The following is a 23,521-nucleotide window of genomic DNA, read 5'->3' as shown; positions in this document are numbered from 1 at the left end:
CTAACGGATGCAAAGCTCTTCATGCTCACGTGCTCCATCTGAACTGGGAAGGCTCAAATCCATTGCGGGTATTGCCCGCTTCCAGGTGGCTTCCTGGGTTCTGTTCTAGGCTCTGCCAGTCATCTCTGTATGACTCGTCTCCATGCCTCCCCTTTTCTAGACCTCAGAGTTTCCATTTGCATTAAGTGAATGAGATCCTTAGAGAGTTTCTAAGGGATAAATCTGATGCCTCTGGCTTGATGTGTTCTTTGTCCTTGAAATTTTGACCTATGTTAAAAGACTTTAGTTAATCTTATAAAAGCACCCAAAACAACTCTCTCAACACTTTTTTTTTTGGTATTGTTGGGGTGAAGGTATTTTTTCTTCTTATAGTGTGATCTGTGCCAAAGAGAATTGATTATTCTCCTCTCTTCCACCCCCAAGAAATGGGAAAGTGAATTTAGCTTTGAGGTCACTGCTAATCCAGCAGAGAGTCTCCCTGCCATGGTCACAAGCTGAGCTCTTAACTGCACAGTGGAATGAAGACACATACATTTTCCACCCAGGGGACTGTATCTATTTTGGTTACCAATCTTATCCCTCTCCCTTTCAGTGAGTGCCCAATGTTGGGACAATTTTGAGAACTTATTTTAGGGAAAAGCCCATTTTCCACCTGACAGCAGAACTTTCTCTTTGAATCAGCTTTGGAAACTGCAGCCCAGGGAAAAAGGTTTCTCCCTTTGCTTTGCCAAATGCCTTATCTTTTCCCTAAAGGGGGTGACGTCAGGAGCATCCCTTTATCCTTGACTACCCTCCCCCACCACCTCTGAGCTAACTGGAAGCATGGGTCTGAGATGGTAACAGGATATCAAACCTGGAATGGTGTCTTACCAGGCTGCAAGATTAGGGGTGTTTGGATCCATCGTTGGCCACTCTGTCCTTCATGGCTGCACAGCATCTTCTAGCCAGGATAGGGATGTTTTCCTCATCCCTTCCAGAGCATCATACATTAGGTGCCCCTATGACCAAGTGAGTTCTGGAGATTTTCAGAGAAGCCTGAGGTCTGTCTACTTTTTGTCCTCAGGTGGTGTTCCTGGTGGAGGCAAGCAGATTTGTTTGAAAAAAAAAATGCAGAGTTGACCAAGACTGGTCGGCTGAAGCTGCACTGAAATTACATGCTGCCTGGCCCGCCCACGAAGGCTGGGGCTGCAGGCTCTTCCGGGTTTGTACTAACCACCTGGGGCTTTGAAGATCAAAAATAAATTTAGCTATTTGGTCTTTGGAGGCCACAAGATAGCCAGGCAAGATATCACTTCCACTGTGTCCCTAAATTGCTCAAGAATACTTAGGGGTCCTTTATAATAGGGGTCCTATATAATCTGTGTAACAAAGTACTCCAAAACCTGGTGGGCCAGGAATTTGGGGACGGCTTAGCCAGGTGGTTCTGGCTTGAAGAGTGTGTGTCCACAACCTCAGCAGGGAAGACAGGATTCATTTACAAATATGATAGCTGTGATTTATGTTACCAGCTTTGGGGACAAACATGCTCACAAAAAGTTATTAGGAAATGTATTTTAAGAGCAAAGAGGCCTAACCAACCCTGTAAGAGGGGTGTACCCAACCTATCCTGAGAAACCAAACATTTGAAATACTGTGGACACCCTGGGTATCCCTCCCACATTACATCTTTCCCTCCACCTCTTCACCCAATGGGTAACCAATTCCCTGAATGAGCTCTTGAGTACGAATCATTTCTCTTACACTTTTACTGCAATGGCGTGTTCCCTATGCAATTTATAACATTGCTTTGCAGGCTTTTAAACTACTTTGAATTATGTCATACTGCATGTATTTTTCTGTGATTTGCTTTTTCCACCCAACATGATATTTCACATGGGAATACTGTTGTTCATCCCCTTTTCACTGCTGTATAGTATTTCATGGTGTGGCTATACCATCTTTATTTATTATTTTTCTTCTTGATGGATACTTGGGTTGTTTATAATTTCTTTCAGATTAATTTAAGGAGCTCTCCTTGCCCTGATTATCAGGAAGTTCCCTATCTCCCCCTTGAAGCTCTTTGCTACTGCCCCAAAATGGTGAGGAATCTTAGTAACTGTCTTAAGCCAAAGGGATGAATTTTGCTCAAGAGCCAAAAGAGTCTGTGGCTGCCTTTATTCTGTGATAGTTATATCTTGTTGCTGCTCAAAACTTGTTCCCTGTGGTTCTTTGTGTCCTTATTCCCTGATACGGTGGTGCCCCAGGAGGATAGCTGATCTAGTGAGTGTGAACCAAAGAGCTGAAACCTACAGTGTGAGCCTGGACCCCTGCTGATTCCCTGCAGGCTCCCTCTCATCATCGAGGCTATCCCTGCAGCAGGGCAAAGGGACAAAGATTTCTTGAGCACTGGCCCACCAGCCCAGAGAATGCTGATACACATTAACAGGTCACTGGCTGTGGCTACGGACCCCTGTGGAGTTGGAATGCTGCCGCTGTAGCTTCTAGTTTCCCAGCCTTTCATAGGTTGCATTAACAGAAAGAGCACCTTCATTTTCAATAGCCATCTCTTAGCCTCTCTGATTTGGTTTCCTCACCTGTCAAGAGTGAGTTACCTCATGGGATAAAGAAAATCATAGTTGCTGATTGCTTAGCTGGAAGCAGCCTCATCTAGTAGGTGGCCCCCAGCCTCTGCAGGGCCTTTTCTTTCCCAAAGGCAGTAACTTTTGCCTTAGCTTTCCTGTTAGGAAGCTGCTCAGCCTTGACAGGGACCTCTTCATTAGAAGGCATGGCCAAACCCTGCTCTTGGAATGAGAAGACTTGCCTAAGGCTCCACTCTGCCCAAAGGCCCGCTGTCTGCTTTTCTTTATATCCCGTAACCTCTCTTAGCTCAGGTTCCCCATCTGTAAATATAGGGAGAACCATCTCTCTCTGCACAGAAGTGCAGTGAGGGTGAAATGAGACAATGAACCTGAAAGGACTCGAGAAGATGGAACAGGTGGTGTGAGGGTGAGGGTCCCATTAGCTTTGGAGGCAACCCTTCCTGTTGCTGGACAGCTCTGACTTTGCAAATGTCTGAGGCAGGTCCTGCTTCCCCACAGTAGACTCTGGACAGCCTTTCATGAACTCAGAGCCTCCCAGCGTGTTAAAAACATCTTTCCCTCTATCCCCCAGTCTTTCATTTTCCAGAAAATCTTCCCGAGTTCCTTCAAAAATGGGTCATGGTTTCCATAAAACAAATGAAGGTTGTGGAACATAAACTGCTTGCAGAAGTAATGAAATGCCAGGTAGTTCTCAGGCCATATGGTTCTAGTATCATAGTTCACGAGCATATTTGTTGTTATCACAATGGTGAGAATGACAATGTGCCCTACTGGAGGCCAAGGCCATGGCCACCAGTAACCTCCATGTCCCTAAATCCAGGGACCCCTTTCAGTCATCATCTGGTCTGATTTCTCACCTGGCCACACTTCTTAGCACACGCGCTTCCCTTGGCTCCTGTGACACTCCTGGGTTTCCTCCTACTTCACTGGCAGCTTCTTCTCAGCCTCCTTTGCTGTTCCTTCTTCTTCAGACCAGCCTTTAAACGCTGTGATCCTCAGGGATCTGTCCCAGGGCCTCTATTCCTCTTCCTCCTCACAATGTTCCGGGAAGTTCAACTCTGCGCATCCACTCCAATGGCTTCAGTTACTATTCATGTGCCGGTGATGTCCAAGGCCATCCAGTGCAGACTGCCCTCCTGAATGCCAACTTTATAGCTCCAACTGCCTGTTAAGCATCACAGTTGGCTCTCCGGGGGAATGTTACTCTCCCCAAGTCCCTCTCCCCACCCCAAACCTGTTGCTCCTATGACTTGTCTTTCAGTGAAAGCCTCCTCCATCTGCCCAGGTGCTTACATCAGCAAACTAGGATTCATTCTTGACTTTTTTCTTACTTTCTGTCCCACATACAAAGAATCACCAAGTCCTGCCAACAACATCTCTTTCTCAATTCCCACTGCCACCTTGTCTGTCAAGGAATCAGCAACTCATTTATCTCAATAGCTTCTTGTCTAGTCTCTTGGTCTGCAACACCCACTTCTAACTAATTTTCTACACTGCAGCTCAGAAGATCTTTTCTAAAGCACCGTCAGATCAAGGGGAATTTTGGCTGGGTGGTTCACTCTCCCCCATACCACCCCATCCTGTCCCAGCCACCAAAAACTGAACTCTGGAGAAACTATGGAAGGAGAGGGGAGCAGGGAGGTACCAAAGAACTAAAATAAAATCTGTAGGAAGACTCTGGGGAGGAAGAAGGGTATCCTGACTTGCCATGTGGAGGGAACATGGGCTAGACACAGAGGGGGTGGGGGGCATCACCAGGGGACAGGTGTCACTCCTGCTGTTTCCTCTCTCCTGCTCATTGCCTCGGGGCATCAATGCCTGCCTGGCACAACTGTGAGACAGAAAACTATGGGGACATCTTGGATTATGAACTGCAGCTGAAGCCAAGAACAAACAAATGAGAGACTATGTCCCCTCAGGTTTATATGTGAATGTCCTGACCCCCAGAACTGCAATTATCACTGAATTTGGAGTAGTCTTTGAAGAGGTAGTTAAGTTAAATGGGATCATATGGGTGGCCCTATGCCAATATGATCAGTGTCCTTATAAGAAGAGGAGATTAAGACACACATGTACAGAGGAAAGACCATCTAAAAACCAAGGAGAAAGGCCTCAAAAGAACCAACCCCACTAATTCCTTGATCTTGGACTTCTAGCCTCTAGAATTGTGAGAAAATAAGATTCTGCTGTTTAAGCCACCCAGTCTGTGACACTTTGTTATGGCAGCCCCAGCAAACTCATACAGAGGTGTGAAGATTGATGGGAAGAGATAAAGCTATCATTATTCACAAGTGCTATGATCATCTACAAAGAAAGCCATCTGAATCAGCAGACCCTCTTTTAGAACTAATAAGAAGATTCAGAAAGATTGCCAGATGCAAGATCAACTACTAAAAATCAGTAGCATATCTCCACACCAGCAATATCAGACATAAACTATAATAGAAAATATGTAGCTACAAAAACCATATCTACCCAGGAATTAGTTTATCAAGGGATAAACAAGTTCTGTAGGGGAGAAAAATGTATACTCAATTACAGGATGTAAGAAGAAGTTTTGAATAAATGGAGAGATAGTTCAAGATAGAATAATATAACATTGTACAGATGTCAATTCTCTTGAAATTAATTTATAAATTTGATGCAATTATAATCAGAGTTCCAGATAGAGATGTTCAGAATCTTGACAAACTTAATCTGAAATTAATAACTATAAAAGTCTGCAAAGAGCTGAGCCAACTTTTAAAAAGAGGAAGTACTTGTCTCCAAGATATCAAAATTTATTAAAAAGTCATAGTAATAGTAGAATTGTGTGGTTCTGATGGAAGGACAGGCAAATAGACCAATGGGAAGAACAGAACTCAGAGGCGGGGCATGCACATAAAGGAATTTGGTAATAAGAAACACAATACTACAGATCAATAGGAAAGGTCTCACTGACTTGCAGATGCCATTGGAAAACTGGCTGACTACATATATCAAAACAGGGCTGGATACCGCTTTACCCAGAATAAACCCAAATGGACTCCAGATAAAGTAGACTTAGACATAAAGGTTAAACAATACAGCAGATTGAATAAATGTAGGGAAGATTTTTATAACCAAAGAGTGAGGATATCTTCTCAAACAAGACCCCCCAAACACAGAGCATAACAGGACAAATTGATGAATTTATCGAAATTATAGATTTTTCATTGATGCAATTAGATAACCATAACCCAATGGGAAAGATAACCTATAGGTCAGCAGTTCTCAACTGGGGGAGATTTTTACCCCAAGATATTTGGCAATATCTGGAAACATTTTTGGTTGTCACAGCTATGTGGCAGGTGCTTCTGGCATCTAGTGGGTAGAGGCCAAGGGTAGAGATGGGGTAGAGATGCTTAGCATCCTCCCATGCATAGGACAGCCCTGCAATGAAGAATTATCTGGCAAAAATATCAATAGTGCTGATATTGAGAGATCCTGCGATGGATGAATGTCGTGTATAGATGCCACATTTAAAATCAACATGTGACTAAAACCTAGATTATTCAAGAGATCCTATAAATAGTTAATCAAAGGACAGGCCAGTAGAAAATTGGGCAAAGGGTATTAATAAACAATTCACAACAGGGGGACCAAATGGCTCATAAATATATGAAGAGCTACTCCAAATCATTAATGATTAGAGAGATGCAAGTTAACACAACAGTAAATTATTACTTTACACTCACTGGACTGGCAAAAATGAGAAAGTTGGATAATGCCAAGTGTCTACAGGGATGTGGGGAAGCAGGGCCCCTTGCACACCACTGGTGGGGGTGTAGACAGGTGCGGTGATTTGGGAGAGCCATCAAGCAGAATTTAGTCACCAGAGTGATCCATACTGAAGGCCTAGCTGGCTCACTGGCGAGCATCCCAGGCCCTCCCCACATAACGGGGAGTTCAGAACATGTTCAGACATGTTCTTTGGAGTGCTGCTTTTGGGAGCAGGATGATTGGAAGTCTTTAGGGAACTGGGGGAAGGGAAAAGTAAAATATGATGTAGACATATGATAAAATATCATGTAGCAGTCAGAATCCACAAACTAGGTATGCATATGTCAATGGGGATGGTTCTTAAAACGATTGTAAGAATCAAATGAAGTAATTTAGAAGTAAATTAGAACACAGCTTTGAGTGATTTCTTTGCATTTGTCCTTTAGGTAAATGTAGAACACGTGTGTGCACATATTTTTTTATCAGAACATGCACACCTGTGCTTTAAATTTACCTAAATTCATTCTATGTCTGCTTTGTTCACTCAGCACTAAGGTATTATTTAACATTTATGCAGAGCTGACTGTGTGCCAGGCACTATTCTTTTTACCATCCGCCTCCTCATGCTTCTGTGGGAAAGGAGTTTGACACACATCATGTGTGTGGAGGGGAATAAAAAGTGGGGAAAATTTAAGAGGAGATAGTGCTGCTTAGGCTGCCATAACAAAATACCACAGACTGGGTGGATTAAACAACAGAAATTAATTTTCTCAGAGTTCTGGAGGCTGGAAGTCCGAGATGAAGATGTCGGCAGGGTGGGTGTCTCTGGAGGTCTCTGTCCTCGGCTTGCGGATGGCCACCTTCTCACTGGGTTCTCACATGGGCTTTTCTTTGTGTGCGTGCCTTCCTGATGTCTCCACCTGTTAAGGATACCAGTCCTACTGGATTAGGACCCTGCTTTATGATCTCATTTAGCATTAATTATCTTCTTAAAGGCTTTCCAAATATAGTAACATTGGCAGTTAGGGTTTCAACATATGACTTTTGTGGGACACAATTCAGACCAGAACAGGCCTGCTGGTCTTGAAGGGAGCAGGAGGCGGCTTCTGGAAAATATGTACGTTGTTTCCCCATCCAGGTACTAGTTACACAGGGTATGTTTAGCTGGTGAAAATTCATTGATGGTATAAATATGATTTGTACACTTTTCTGTAGTTATATTATCCCTCAAAGGAGGTTTTTTTAAAAAGCATTGAATTTTAGTAACTGCTTTTGATATGTTTGTATGGATTTTCTACTTCGATCTTCTACTGTGGTATCTTATTAGCTTGCTAGTGTTACCATAGCAGAGTACCACAGACTGGGGGGCTTGCACAACAGAATTGCATTTTTTCACAATTCTGGAGGCCAGAAGTGCATGATCAAGGTGGCTGGAGGGTTGACTTTTCTCCTGGGGCCTCTCTCCTGGGCCTGTGATTGGCCATCTTGTCTCTGGGTCTCCACAGCTGCTTCTCTCTGTACCTGTCTGGGTTTAAATTTTCCTTCTTATAAAGACGTGATTTCTGTTGGATTAGGACCCACCCACCCTAATTACCTTATCTTAAATTAATTATCTCTTTAAAGGTGTCAACTCTAAATACAGTCACATTCTGGGCTACTGGGGGTCAGGACTCAACATGTGAATTTAGTGGGGGCACACAATTCAGCCCAGAACAGGTATATTAATGGGTTGTCTGAAGGAATATCTCTGTGGTAATATTTTATCATGGGATATTTCACACCTTGCTGAATTCAAATTGCTTGCATTTCATGTAAGATTTTACAAATGCTGGGGCCACATTGAAATTCCTTACATTTTATTTTATGGTGTCATCCCTATCAGGTTTAAGTATCGAAGTTATAATAGCTGTATAAAATGAGACAGGCAGTTTTTGCTCTTCATTCTTTTCTACAAAACAGCCCTTATTACTTCACTTTATGTGTGCCTTGAAGGCTTGGTGAGACTGCACAGTAAACCTCTATTGCCTCAACAAAAGGCGAATCGAGGAGGGAGTACAGAAGGGGGTGGTACTTGTAAAGGTGGATGAGGAACAAGACCATGAGTATATTTTCTACACCCAGGGTCCAATTCCCACTTCCTCAAAACATACAAAGAAATGAACAAACCAACTCAGAGGAAGTCACTTTCCTGCTCAGACTCTTCAGTGGCACCCCTCTGTCCTCAAAAAAGAGCCCTCGCTCCACCACCAAGGCCTGCCAGGTCCCCGGCCCGCTGGCTCAGCCAGCCTGGCCCATCTCCCTCCCTGAACCTGGAACAGGTTCAAATGCACTAGCTTTTCCCCATGCCTAGGCTTTTGCTTAGAATGCTCCCCCATCCCCTCATCTGTAGCTCTCTTCCTGTAGTTCCCAGCTCAGATATCACTTCCTCCAGGAAGTCTCCCAGACCTCCCCTGCGCTGTAAGCCCAGTTAAAACGCCTTTCCTCTGTGCTCCTCCTACCCTTCATGTGTCTTTCAACCTCAGCACTTCCCACCTCATCTCTGCCATTGCTGGGAGCCCTTCCGTGGCCTAGGTCGATAGTTGTGGGCTCTAGACAGACTCTATGGGGTGGACCACCTGAGACCCACAGAGTCACATCGTGAAAGCAGCCTTCCCCTATTCAAACATGCAAAGAAACAGGAGTCAGCCTTTGCTTTGGAGGCCAGACCTTGTTTGAGAGGATGGGGGCTCTCAAAATTAAAATGAAACGTTATCTGAGTTTCTTATTTTAGGGTGAGACAAAGTTGGGCGATTAGGGGACACGCAGGCCCTGCCTCTCCTCCTAAAGCGCAAAGCCAGCAGGAGGCTATTTCTTCCAGCATTTCTCCTGAGCCAGCTGAGACAGGCTCCCGTGTTTTTAAGGGACACTCTCAAGACTCTAACATTAGTTTTGCCTCCCCTTCCTTCTTTTTGCCTTGAATGGGCCTGAACAAAAAATATCTGACTCGGATATTTTTGAAATCTGAAAAATATTGAGCTCAGGGGCATTCACCCCTTGCATGACAGCCTGGTAGTATCCTGGTGGGGGGGTGTCTTAGAGAATAACATCCCTCCTGCATTGTGGACACAGGGAAATGGAGACCAGAGAGGGAAAGGGGCTTGTCCATTTCACCTCTAGGAGGGACAGAGGCAGGTCTGGACACATGGCTCTTGCTACCAGGTGGAGACTCTTAGCAATGGGTATTCTAGACCAAATAGGATGCCAGGAGCCCCAAGTCGGACCACCATCTTCCCTCTTTCATGCCACCTCTGCCTTCCTGTTATGGACTGAATGGTGTCCCCACCCGAATTCCTTTGTTGGTGTCCTAACTCCCAATGTGCCTGTACTTAGAGACAGGGCCTTTAGGGAAGTAGTTAGGTTAAATGAGGTCATAAGGGTGGGGTCTTGCCCCAATAGGCTCAGTGTCCTTATAAGAGACACTAGTGAGCTAGCTTTCTACCTCACCATGTGAGCCCACAGGGAGAAGGCGGCTGTCTGCCAGCCAGAAAGAGAGCCCTCACCACAGCTCAACCCTGCAGGCACCCTGATCTCAGATGTCCAGCTTCTAGAACTGTGAGAAAATAAACTTCTGTTGTTTAAGCCACCCAGCCTGTGGTCTTTTGTTATGGCAGCCTTAGCTGACTAAGATGCCTCCAAGCCTTCGTAGATCTGCTCTTCTGTCTCTTTCATCTGTCTAACCCTTTGGCTCCCTTTCTTCCTAAGATCCCAAATGTTGGTGTTCTCTGAGGTTTTGCCCATTACTCTGACTCCTTTTCCTCCTTTCCTCTTGTTCCCTTTATTTCTTCCTCTTCTTGTTTCTATCCTCTGACTCTCATATCTGCAATTCTAGCCTTGCTGGAGATGATATGTCTGCTTATGTGTCTCTCCTGACACATTGCATTGCATGCCACCTCCTGGAGCTCCTCCTGTCAGGGATGGGCATCCTCTGCTTTTGCACCAACCAGAAAATTCATGCTTGCTCCTGTCTTCCCTATTCACATCCTTGGCACCCCTCCCCTGCAATAATTGCATGGCCTTGGAATAAATTTCCAAGTCACCTTGACCTTCCACTCCCTCCCTCTGGACCAGAGAAGAGTGGGTGTGAATCGTAGCCTTAGGGAGTGGTTAGCAAACTCAGTTCAATAGTCAAAAAGCACAGCTCCTCTAGCCACAGAATTTGAATACCCTGCAGGAGTGGCCTCTGTGAGTCATGAAGGATGAAACCACACGGGCCTCCACCTCTTGTGTTTTTCTTGGAATCGGGTGTGTGGGTGTGAGCACCCTCTCATGAAGACTTTTGAAGTGTTGCATCCTGAAAGGAGGCTAACAGCTGACCTGTACAGAGCGCTCTGCAGTTTACAAATTGCTTTCACACAACTTGACTCATTTCCACCTTGCGACAACCCTGCGAGGTTGGGATTATTATTCCCGGCCGAGAACTGAAGACACTGGGCCCCTGCGAGTGGCTAGCCCGTGGTCATTATTGGTAGATGGCCAAACCTGGTCTTCCTGCACATGGATGGAGGGAAGAGCATGCAGTGGGCCCCTCTCACTGTCAGGCCCTTGTCAGTTGTTCCCTCCATACTTGAGGAATGAATGCTGGTGCTCCACTAAATGGAATGATGTCCTCGGGGGCTCCAGCTGGTGAGTGCTGTCATGAGGGTCCGATCCCACATGGCTCTGACTTCAAAGTCAGTGGACATGTGGATTCATTAGGAGCATCGCCTCTGAAATCCCAGGACTTCCCATGGGGCACTGAATTGTGGCTTGTCACCCTGTCACAGGGGTTCCCAGTCTGAGGAGTTGCCTTTGCCATCACCACCCTCACCTTTGGCACCACTTTCCGGGTGGTTGCTGTGTGCAAAGCACCGTACCAGATACACTGTGTAATGGGTGTCTGGGTCAAATTATGTCCCCCTGAATTCGTGTGTTGAAGTCTTAACCCCCAGGACCTCAGATTATGACTATATTTGAGGACAGGGTCTTTTAAAAAATAATTAATTTAAAATGAGGTCATTAGGATGGGCCCTAATTCAATATGACTGGTATAAGAAGAGGAAGTCAGAACACAGACAAGCAGAGGGTGGCCACGTGAAGACACAGGGAGAAGACGACCGTCTGCCAGTCAAAGAGGGGGCCTCAGAGGAAACCAAAGGGCTTCTGGCCTTCAGAACTACAGGGAAATAAATCTCTGTGTTGAGTTCCCCCGAGTCTGTGGCTCTGCTACGGCAGCCCTGCCCAACGAATGCACCTGATCTGATTTAGTTCTCACAGGAATTATGGGAATGGGGGTTCTAACCCCTGGGGGGCCCCAAAGGCAGGAATGAGAAGGGAATAGGCCTCAGGAGGTTGCTTGAGAGACCGCTGACAGCCAGACTGGTGCCCACAAAGTGACGATTATTCTGGTCAGATCTCTGTGGAGGCCTCAGTGGGGCTGGCGGCCCCAGCTCTGTGGGTTCAGACACCACGGGGTGAGCCCACGGAGATGGAAGTCACCTGGATGCCCTTGACTGCACTCTGCCTCTGGGCCGGGCACACCCTCATGCTATACACACATTGCCCTGCCTCCTCCCCGCAGTAGCCCTGTCGGGTGAGCGCTGCCCTCTCTTCACTTTACAAATGGGGATATGGGGGCTCATGAAGTTCCCCAACATTTAGGGACCAGAGGTAGAATGTGACCAGTCCCAAGAGCAGAGTCACACCAACAACTCAGGAAGAGTGGTGTGGATAACACCCCTGATGCCAAGGGGTCAGTGTCCAAGGAGAAGGCACCCCTCACATGGTCCGGGCTGCTGGGGGCCCGGAGGGGCATGGGTGTCCTCCACTGGCGCTGCTGGAGCTGGAGCGAGGGGAGGGAGAAAGCCTGTGGTTTTTCCTGAGCGGTAAGGTACAGTGCTTAAGAGAACTCATCCCTGGCAGACTGCATAGATGGAAATCTCAGCTCCTTCACTTGCCAGTGTGACCTAGGACAAGCTGCAAAATCTCTTGGTGCCTCAGTTTCCTATCCAAGAAGCACAGCAAGTTGTACTCACAGAGCCCCCTTCCAGGGCCATTGGGAGGACCAGGGGCTCTGTGTGCCTAACACTCTGCACAGGCTTCTTCCTCTTCCAGGCAGGGGGAGGAGGGGTGAGCACCCATGGGGGTGGCGGGGGGCACAAACGCACACCAAGAGGTTGTGAGTAAGTGGGATCAGAACCTGGCCTCGCTGCTGCACCCTAAAGCCTAACTCTTCACAGGGGGCTCTCTCCAAGATAAAATGCAAGAGCAACTGTGAAGAGCAGTGAAAAGATACATACATATTTACTGCAGTTGGTTCTCAGACTTCAATCGGGTCAGAATCCCCTAGAGGACCTGTTACAGCACAGACTGCCTGGCCTCACCCACAGAGTTTCTGATTCAGTAGGTCCAGGGTGGAGCCAGAGAATCTGCATTTCTGATAATTCCGGGGTGACGGCGGTGCCGCTGGTCCAGGGAAGTCCTTTACTGAAAATCCTTTTATGCTTCACTGCTAAAAATCCCTGTTCAACTTTATTCCCTCTTTGCTAAATTCGGTTTCTTGTTCCTCGAGGCACCTGCTCAGATCTCTGCCCTTTTTCCCACTCGTCCTTGCATTGTGCAAATCCCAGCACGTTCTAACCTCCTCCGGCCCTGGAGGCTTCTGCCCTGTTCCTCTCCATGAACAACCACGGGTGCTCCTTGCAGAACTGAGGAGGGATAACCGGGGCCAGCAGTGCTTCTGCCATCATTCTGGTCCTCTTCTGTAATATTACCATCCCGTTTATTCAGTCAATGAAAATTTGTGAGGCACATATTGTGTATCAGATACACCCTGTGGGTCCAGCAGCGGACCAGCCAGCCCGCTCCTGTCGTCATCATCTCAAAAGGCAACTCTGCCTACTTTAAGGAGCCACTCCCCATCCCCCCTACCTCCAGCCCCCGCCGGCCACTAATCTGCTTTCTGTCTCTATGGATTTGCCTCTTCTGGACACTTCATATTCATGGAATGAAATTAGGATTAAAGAAATTTTTTTTCTGTGTTATCTCTTCTAGAGTGGGAATTGTGTCTGTCTGTCTGACTCACCTTTGCCAAATCCCTGGCACAGACAAACGGTGTGGCGAGAGAGGAGGGAGTTTTCTCCAGCGCATGTCTGCACGCTCGCTGGAGGCAGGCTCTGCTCACCAGGCGAGTGAGAGCGCTGGGGTGCAGGTCCCCCAGCTGCCTCTTGTTAGAGCAGTGTTACCTGTGGATGGTTACTTAGCACCGTGAAGCATCACTTTTCTCATCAGTATAATGGGGACAATGGCAATGTTCACCTCCTCTGGCAACAGAGGGACAAACCTCATGCTGCCTGCCCAGTGTGCCTGGCCCAGAGCAGGTCCTCATGGACATTAGCTATTAGATTGTTTTCCAATCCCAAGCTCTGGGCTGGGTCGTGGGCAGAGTTCAAGCTCGGTAGCTACATTTTAGTTAAAAAATCGGACTCTTCAGGTCAAAATTGCAGAGGATGAGTCAGAATGAGGGTAAAGAAGAGAAACCTTTCACATTAGCTTTTGCGAGGTTATTTGGCCGTGATGAACACCATCATCTCAGAGGCTTGTGACAATGAAAGTTTGATTTGCTCCCTGTTTGTGGCCAAGTTGTGGTTCCACTGCCTGTGCTCCCTTCATTCCAGGGTCTGGGCTTAGGAAGCAGCCCCCCTCGGGGATGTGCCATTCCTATGGCAGAGGGAAGAGGCAGAGGGGGGCCCCCAAAGCTCCCGCTCCTAGGTTCCTTACATCATTACCTCTTACACTCTGGAGCCACAACCACATGGCCAAGTGTGATGTCTGGGGTGGGGTGGGGCGGTGTCCTGAATGACACTGGATTTTATATTTTAAAATAATGAAAACAGTAAATTTCATTATGAGCATTGCAATAAGAAAAAGCATGCAGAACAGCATGTGTGTAATGTGCATAAAAACCCACGTGGGACTCTATACTCCAATATCAGGCTAGTGGATATCTCCGGGAAGGAAGAAGAGAAATGGGAGGCTGGGTGGGTAGTAAAGGAGTTTCAATTGTATCGGTAACATTTTATTGCCTTAAAACATCCTCATGTATATATGGCATAATGTCAACATTTATTAAATCTGGGTTAAGTGTTTGAGTATTTATTCTATGAGTCTCTGTATTTTTCTGAATGTTTGAGATATGTTATAAATAAAAGCCTGGAGAAGAAAACCCAGTGGCTTTTAAACCTGTTTCTGGGCAGCTGTAAAGCATGCATGTGTCTTCTACCCCATTGCACTCTGAAATCAGGTGACTTAGGGAACAGGGAACATTAGATTTCATTGTATTTTTGCCTGGCTGCATCCCATTATTTGAGATTCTATTGAAATTAATGATGCAGGGACCTTATTTTTCTCCACCAAGACTTGGAACTTTGACTCTGATCAATGAATTCCATCTTCCTGAGGCACAGTGATGGGCTGGGGGTTTTCATCTCAGATAATTGCTTTTTTTCCCCTTTGTTTGGTAGAAGGCAGAATTTTCCTTTCAGGCCCAACTATTCAAAGATAAGGCAGTAAACTTGTTTTCTTGGTTTGCAATTTTTCTAAGTGAGTTATTCCATCATCATTATAAGCAATTCTCCAATCTATAGAACCTCTCAGAGATGATGGAGTGGGAGAGGGGCAAAGCTCAGATGCTAATTTTAGTTGTTCCCAATTATGTCGCTGAATAAACAAATTTGGAGCATATCTCTGAGGATGAGGCAGGACATGATTGGGGGTTGTTTATCCTCAATGAGATTTAATATCTCTCTGGGTTCTGTTCTTTTTCCCTGTAAAATAAAGTGATTGTCCTTGTTGTTTTAGAAACACCTATGCAATAAAGTTAAGAATAATTTAACAAAATTTAGTTAAACATATTTCCTGGGACAAGCATAATGCTGGTGGGGTTGGCATTGTTCAAGCCTTCCCTGAAGGTCCTTTCAAGGTCATATTGTCTGACAAACTCATTTTACAGGTGAGGAAACTGATCCTCACCAATAAATCTGGTCACAAATTTTTTGTCAACAAGTCTTGCCCCAAATCCCAAAGGTCTTGTTTTCCTACTTCAAGGTCAAATTTCTGTGTGATCTAATCTTAAATCTACCTCACTCTCCAATCTTGACTTCAAATGTCTATTGTGTATTTCTAAAAGACAAGCTTTTCCTTTCAAGGACATAGATTTCCCACTAAAGAGATTTTTCTATGGGGCAATTTCCTGTAAAAAGAACCTTATGTATGTTGGGGTCAGAAAACCTGGTTGGAATTCTTGCCTTGCCTGTGAACATGTGTGATTTTGAGCCAGTCTCTTCTTTAGTATGAGTGTGTCAGTTTTCTTCCCTACAAATTGGGCTAAGGATCTCCAAATCCAAGGGTGGTTGTGACATGGCAGAGGTTCCCTGTGTTTGAGAAACTTGAAGTCGAAGAAAGTGGCCCAGCTGGTAGGAGCTGGGCATAAGCGTGAATTCAGATGGTGGCACAGAGTCCGTCTGCACATATGGCACTTTGCCAATGACTGCTGGCTTCTCTCGAGCCCTTACTATGTGCTAAACACTGTGCTTGTCACAGTTTGTGAACTTTCTTTAATCCTCATATGACTCTATAATGTAGATGCTGTCATTTTCTCATCTACTGATGGGAAACTGAGGCACAGATAGGTTAAGCAGCTTGCTAAGGGTCACACAGCCACTGAAGAGGAGTCAGAATTCACACCCCAGCACTGTGGCTCTGTGCTCCTGCCTCTAGTCACAGAGCTGTCATTCCTTTCTGCTTTTGTGTCCACAGAGGCATTTGCAGGTCAGTTAGATGTTTTCAGCAAGTGAGCCCCAGCACCTTCTTGTCCTAATCCTAGGAATCCTTGGAGCATCTTCAGAGATCACCAGGGAACACTGATACAAGAGCAGGAGAAAGTAGAACCCAGAGGTGTCAGCCATGTCTTGAATTCCCTTCCTTAACAGGGATGACCTTGTTCAATTCCTGGCTATCTGCAGGATGATTTCTAACAAAAGAACTTGTACCAAAACCATACTGTTTTCATTACTATAGCTTTAGAATATATTTTCAAGCCAAGGACTGTGATACCTACAGCTTTGTGCTTCTTTCTCAAGATTGCTTTGGCTATTCAAAATCTCTTTTGGTCCCATATGAATTTTAGGGTTGTTTTTTCTATTTCTGTTAAAAATACGCCATTGGGATTTTGATGGAATAGCATTGAATCTATAGTTTGGATAGTATGGACGGTTTAACAATGTTGTCTTCCAATCCATGAACAGGGGCTGTCATTCATTTATTTGTGTAAAGACAGACATAGATCAATGGAACTAACTGATCTTTGACAAGAGTGCCAAGAATACGCGATGGAGAAAGGATAGTCTCTTCAACAAATGATGCTGGGAAAATTGAATGTCTGCATGCAAAAGAATGAAATTAGACCCTTATCTTATACCATGAATAAAAATCAACTCAAAATGGATTAAGGACTTAAATGTGAGACCTAAAACTATAAAAGTCATAAAAAAAACATAAGGGAAAAACCTGACATTGGCTTTGGCGATTTCTTTTTTTATTGCAGTATAGTTTGATGTACAATATTATATTGGTTTTAGGTGTGCAAGATAGTGATTTGACAATTATATACATTATGAAATGCCCACCATGGTAAGTGTGGTTACCATCTGTCACCATACACAGTTAGTACAATATTATTGACTCTATTCCCTATGCTGTGCTTTTCATATTGAAAGTTCATACCTCTTTATCCCCTTCACCTATTTGGCCCATCCCCTCACTTCCCTCCCCTATGACACAGTTTGGTCTTTTCTTTGACTTGCTTGTAACATAGGAGGGCACATTGAACTCTTTGGGAATTTGATTCTGTTCAGTTTTGGCCTGAGGAAATAAGCCAGTCTTGATAGTCCTGGCATGGATGTTAACTTAAACACTCCTTCTCAGCATTCCTGTGTCATCCCTGGTGTCTGGTGCTTTTATAATCTATACCCTTTATCACTTGACCTTCAAGGAATGGATACAGACTTGTCTTTGTGGATTACTTTCTTCCTGTAATTAAGCTTTTAGTCTTAGCTCGTTAGTAGACCTCTTTTTAAATCAGTAACTGGATTGTACAATCCACTTACGGAGTAGGCATAAGAAAAAAATTCCTATGATGTTAATGGTACAGGGTCAGAAGCAAAGAAATCACATTTCTAGTCCTACATTGAATAGCATGGGTTTCAAAAGCGTCGTTATGTAATATTAAGTATATATGTATGCATATGTGTAACTTTAAGTACAGGTATAGATACAATAAATTGTGAAGAATCATATTCAAATGGGTGAATCCAGCAGGGAACTTTTCCAATACTACTAAATTGATACATCAGCTGTTCTGTTATCCTAGTCTTACGCTCTCCAGTAGTAATCACTACCCTGAAACTAAAAAAGATGATTTATTTGTTTTAAAAAAAATATGGCTTCACTACTTCTCTGTGTACCCCTACACATGATCTAATTTAGTGTTGCTGGTCTTTGAATTTTATGGAAGTAGTATCATGCTTACATGCAATGTTCAAGGAGTGTTCAAAGTTGTCTCTTCCCATTCAATGTTACGTGTCTAGGATTCATCCATGGTGTTTATAGCTGTCACATAAATAATTCAGTAATTTCCTCATTCTCTGATGGTAGACATTAGAATTCTTTACAGTTTTTCTGTGTTATAGACAATGTTGTTTCGAACATTCTTGCACAAGTCTTCTTTTGTATATTGCAGAGTTTCTTTTGGGTATGTATCTAAGACGCTTTTATAAATTTTTTTCTTTCTGCCTTTGTGAATGTTCTATATTCTGCTCATTCCCTTTGAGGCCTATTTTCTCCTCCTTGGATCTTTTTTATTTTTTTATTTTATCATATGTACATCACAGTGGTTCATCAGTCCCCCTTTCTCCCAACCCCACCGACTGCCCTCCCCCTTGGTAACCATTAGTCACTTCTCAGCATCTATGAGTCTAATGCTGTTTTATTCCTTCTGTTTTGCTTTGTTTTTATATTCTACAAATAAGTGAAATCATATGGTATTTGTTTTCTCTTCTTGGCTTATTTCACTGAGCATAATACTCTCTATAGATCCATCCAGTTTGTTGCAAATGGCAGGATTTCTTTTCTTTTTATGGTTGATTAATATTCCATTATATATATGAACCACCTCTTCTTTATCCGTTCATCAGTTGATTGACACTTAGGTTTCTTCCATATCTTGGCTATTGCAAACAGTGTGGTGCTAGACATAGGGGTGCATATATCTTTTCGAATCAGAGATTTTGTTTTCTTTGGGTAAATTCCTAGGAGTGGAATTCCTGGGTCAAATGGTATTTCTATTTTTAGTTTTCTGAGGAATCTCCATGCTGCTTTCCACAGTAGTTGCACCAATTTGCAGTCGGACCAACAGTGTAGGAGGGTTCCTATTTCTCCACATCCTCTCCAGCATTTGTTATTTCTTGTCTTTTGGATGTTGGCCATCTTAACTGGTGTGAGGTGATATCTCATTGTGGTTTTAATTTGCATTTCCCTAATGATTAGTGATGTGGAGCATCTTTTCATGTGCCTGTTGGCCATTTGTATTTCTTCTTTGGAGAAGTGTCTGTTCAGGTCCTCTGCCCATTTTTTGATTGGGTTATTTATATTTTGGGTGTTGAGGTGTATGAGTTCTTTATATATTTTGGATGTTAACCCCCAATCGGATATTTCATTTATGAATATATTCTCCCATACTGTAGGATGCCTTTTTGTTCTGCTAATGGTGTCCTTTGCTGTACAGAACTTTTTAGTTTTATGTAGTCCCACTTGCTCATTTTTTATTTTGTTTCCCTTACCTGAGGAGATGTGTTTAGAAAAAAGTTGCTCATGTTTTTATTCAAGAGATTTTTGCCTTTGTTTTCTTCTGAGAGTTTTATGGTTTCATGATTTACATTCAGGTCTTTGATCCATTTTGAGTTTACTTTTGTGTATGTAATTAGACAATAATCCAGTTTCATTCTCTTACATGTAGCTGTTCAGTTTTGCTAACACCAGTTGTTGAAGAGGCTGTCATTTCCCCACTGTATATCCATGGCTCCTTTATTATATATTAATTGACCATATATGCTTGGGTTTATATCTGGGCTCTCTATTCTATTCCATTCATCTATGGGTCTGTTCTTGTGCCAGAACCAAATTGTCTTGATTACTATGGCTTTGTAGTAGAGCTTGAAGTGAGGGAGCCTAATCCTCCCAGCTTTATTCTTTCTCAGGATTGCTTTGGATATTTGGGGATATTTGTGGTTATATATGAATTTTAGAACTATTTTTTCTAGTTTACTGAAGAATCCTGTTGGTATTTTGATAGGGATTACATTGAATTTGTAAATTGCTTTGGCAGGATGGCCATTTTGACCATATTAATTCTTATCCATGAACATGGGATAGATTTCCATTTATTGTTGTGTTCTTTAATTTTTCTTGTGACTGTCTTATAGTTTTCAGAATATAGGTCTTTCACCTCCTTGGTTAGGTTTATCCCTAGGTATTTTATTCTTTTTGGTGCAATTGTAAATGGAGTTGTTTTCCTGATTTCTATTTCTGCTAGTTCATTATTAGTATATAGGAATGCAACAGATTTTTCTGTATTAATTTTGTGCCCCGCAACTCTGCTGAATTCAGTTATTAGTTCTAGTAGTTTTTTGGTGGATTCCTTAGGGTTTTCTATGTATAATATCATGTTCATCTGCAAATAGTGAGAGTTTAACTTCTTCCTTACCATTTGGATACCTTTTATCTTTTTGTGTTGTCTGATTGCTGTGGCTAGGACTTCCAGTACTATGTTGAATAAAAGTGGTGAGAGTGGGCATCCTTGTCTTGTTCCTGATCTTAAAGGAAAAGCTTTCAGCTTTTTGCTATCAAGTATGATGTTGGCTGTGGGTTTGTCATATATGGCTGTTATTATGTTGAGGTACCTCCCCTCTATACCCATTTTGTTGAGTTTTTATCATAAATGGATGTTGAATTTTGTCAAATGCTCTTGCAGCATCTATTGAGATGATCATGTGGTTTTTATCCTTCTTTTTGTTAATGTGGTGTATAATATTAATGGAATTATGAATATTGTACCATTCTTGCATTCCTGGAATAAATCCCACTTGGTCTTGATGGATGATCTTTTTAATGTATTTTTTGGATTCAGTTTGCTAATATTTTGTTGAATATTTTTGCATCTATGTTCATCAGTGATATTGGTCTGTAATTTTCTTTTTTTGGTGTTGTGTTGTCTGATTTTGGTATTAGAGTGATACTGGCCTCATAGGATGAGTTTGGAAGTATTCTCTCCTCTTCTACTTTTTGGAATGCTTTAAGAAGGATTGGTACTAGCTCTTCTTTAAATATTTGGTAGAATTCAGCCCCGAAGCTGTCTATACCTGGTGTTTTGTTTTGGGGGAGCTTTGTGATTACCAGTTCTATTTCATTACTGGTAATTGGTCTGTTAGATTTCATTTCTTCCAGGGTCAGTCTTGGAAGGTTGTATTTTTCTAGAAATTTGTCCAGTTTATTGGCATATAATTTTTCATACTATTCTCTAATCATTCTTTGTATTTTTGCAGTATCCTTTGTAATATTCCTTTTTTGTTTCTGATTCTGTTTATGTGTGCACCTCTCTTTTTTTCTTGATAAGTTTATGTAGAGGTTTATCTATTTTTTTATTTTCTCAAAGAACCAGCTCCTGGTTTCATTGATTTTTTTCTATTGTGTTATTCTTCTCTAATTTATTTTTGATGTGATCGTTATTATGTCCCTCTTTCTACTGACTTTGGGTTTCATTTGTCCTTCTTTTTCTAGTTTATTTAGTTGTGATTTTAGATTGTTTATTTGGGATTGTTCTTGTTTTTTGAGGTAAGCTTGTATTGATAAGTAGTGTCCTCTTAGAACCACCCTTGCTGCATCCCACAGATTTTGGGATGTTGTGTTTTTGTCTTCATTTGTCTCCATGTATTGCTTAATTTCTGTTTTAATTTGTTCATTGGTCCATTGATTATTTAAAAGCATATTGTTTAGCCTCCATGTGTTTGTCTTTTTGTTTTCTTTGTGTAATTTATTTCTAGTTTCATACCATTGTGGTCTGAGAAGCTGCTTGATACAACTTCAATCTTTTTGAATTTATTGAGGCTCTATTCTTGTGACCTAGTATGTGATATATTCTGGAGAACGTTCCACGTACACTTGAGAAAAATGTATATCCTGCTACTTTTGGATGGATTGTTCTATAGATGTCTGTTAAGTCCACTTGATCTAATATATTGTTCAGTGCCTCTATTTCCTTATTTATTTTCTGTCTATTAATGTCAGTGTTGTGATAAAGTCTCCTAAAATGAATGTGTTGCAATCTATTTCCTCCTTTAATCTGTTAGTATTTGTTTTATATATTTAGGTGCTCCTATGTTGGGTGCATAGCTATTTATAATAGTTATACCCTCTTTTTGGACTTACCCCTTTATCATTACATAATGTCCTTTTTTGTCTCTTGTTACTTTCTTTGTTTTGATCAGAACATAGATCAGTTTTGTCTGATACAAGTATGCTGCTCCTGCCTTTTCCTCCCTATTATTTGCATGGAATATCTTTTTCCATCCCTTCATTTTTAGTCTGTGTATGTCTTTGGGTCTGAAATGAGGCTCTTGTAGGCAGCATAGAGATGGGTCTGGTTTCCTTATCCATTCTGTCACTCTGTGTCTTTTGATTGGTGCATTCAGTCCATTTACATTTAAGGTGATTATTGATAGATATACACTTATTGCCATTTTATTGTTTTCTGCTGTTTTTTATATCTCCTCTCTGTTCCTTTCTTCATCTTTATATTCTCTTATTACTGATGGTTTTCTTTAGTGTTGTAATTGGATTTCTCTTTCTTTTCAAAGTTTATGTATTCTTCTGTGTGGTATTGTAGGCTTTAGTTTTGTGGTTACCAAAGGTTCAAGGATAGCCTCTTTACTATGTAATAGTCTATGTTAAATTGTTGATTACTCTATTTCAAATACAAGATAAAGGTACTTCCTTCCCCCTTCTTCCTCCTGCACAATTTTTGTATTAGATATCATAATCTGATTTTTCTGTGTATCTTTTAACTGATTTCATATACAGTTGTTTTTACTTATTTTGTTTTAATTTCATACTTGCTTAGTAATTAGTTGGTCTACTACCTTTACTGTGGGTTTATTTTCACTGGTGAAAGCTATTTAGCCTTAGGGTCATTTCTATCTACAGCAATCCCTTTAACATATCATGTAAGACTGGCTTAGTGGTGATGAATTCCTTCAACTTTTTTTTTTGTCTGGAAATTGTTTATTTCCTGCTTCAAATTTAAATTATAATCTCTCTGGGTAGAGGATTCTTGGTTGGAGGTCCTGTTTCAGTACATTAAATACATCATACCACTCCCTTCTAGCCTAAAGAATTTCTATTGAGAAGTGCTGATAGCCCGATGGGATTTCTTTTATAAGTAATCTTTTTTATCTCTCTGGGTGCTTTCAACACTTTCCTTATCTTTGATCTTTGCCATTTTAATTATTATATGTCTTGGTGTTGTCATGCTGGGATTCCTTTTTTAAGGGGATCTCTGTGCTTCCATGACCTGAGTGTCTGTTTCCTTCCCCAGTTGGTGAAGTTTTCAACAATTACTTTCTTAAAGAGACTTTCTATTCCTTTGTGTTTCTCTTCTCCTTCTGGTACCCTTGTTATGCGAGTATTATTTCATTTGGATTGGTCACATAGCTCTCATTATGCTTTCATTCCTAGAGATCCTTTTTTCCCTCTGTTCCTCAGCTTCTTTATTTTCTTGTTCTCTAATTTTTATTTCATTTACCATTTCCTCTACATGATCTAATCTACTTTTAAATTCCTCTATTGTATGTTTCATTTCAGATACTGTATTCTTCTGCTCTGAGTGGCTCTTTTTCAGGTTTCCTATCTCTTTGTTAAAGTCCTCCCTGAGATCTTGAATACTTTTCTTATAAATCTGTGGCATGTTTATGACTTCTATTTTGAAATCTTTATCAAGAAGATTGGTGATCTCTGCCTCATTTAGCTCTCTTTCTGGGGTTCTATCTTGTAGTTTTGATTGGATAAAATTTCTCTGA

At 42.4% G+C, this 23,521-nt stretch overlaps 2 protein-coding genes across 2 annotated transcripts in view; one reads left to right on the top strand and one right to left on the bottom strand.

The window, feature by feature from the left end:
* The window catches only part of TEX53 (testis expressed 53), a 37,783-nt gene extending 36,210 nt beyond the window's left edge, over positions 1-1,573 (bottom strand). The window contains exon 1 of the mRNA XM_073230369.1: positions 871-1,573. The gene's annotated coding sequence lies outside the window, so the exon portion shown is untranslated. The remainder of the gene's footprint in view (positions 1-870) is intronic.
* TMEM268 (transmembrane protein 268) overlaps positions 1-23,521 on the top strand; it is a 157,570-nt gene that overhangs the window by 67,358 nt on the left and 66,691 nt on the right. The window lies entirely within an intron of this gene.

Source organism: Manis javanica, chromosome 2 (genome assembly GCF_040802235.1).
Source record: "Manis javanica isolate MJ-LG chromosome 2, MJ_LKY, whole genome shotgun sequence".
Classification (NCBI taxonomy): Eukaryota; Metazoa; Chordata; class Mammalia; order Pholidota; family Manidae; genus Manis; species Manis javanica.
The sequence above is the reverse complement of the archived record's forward strand: the minus strand, read 5'-3'. Positions and strand labels throughout refer to the sequence as shown.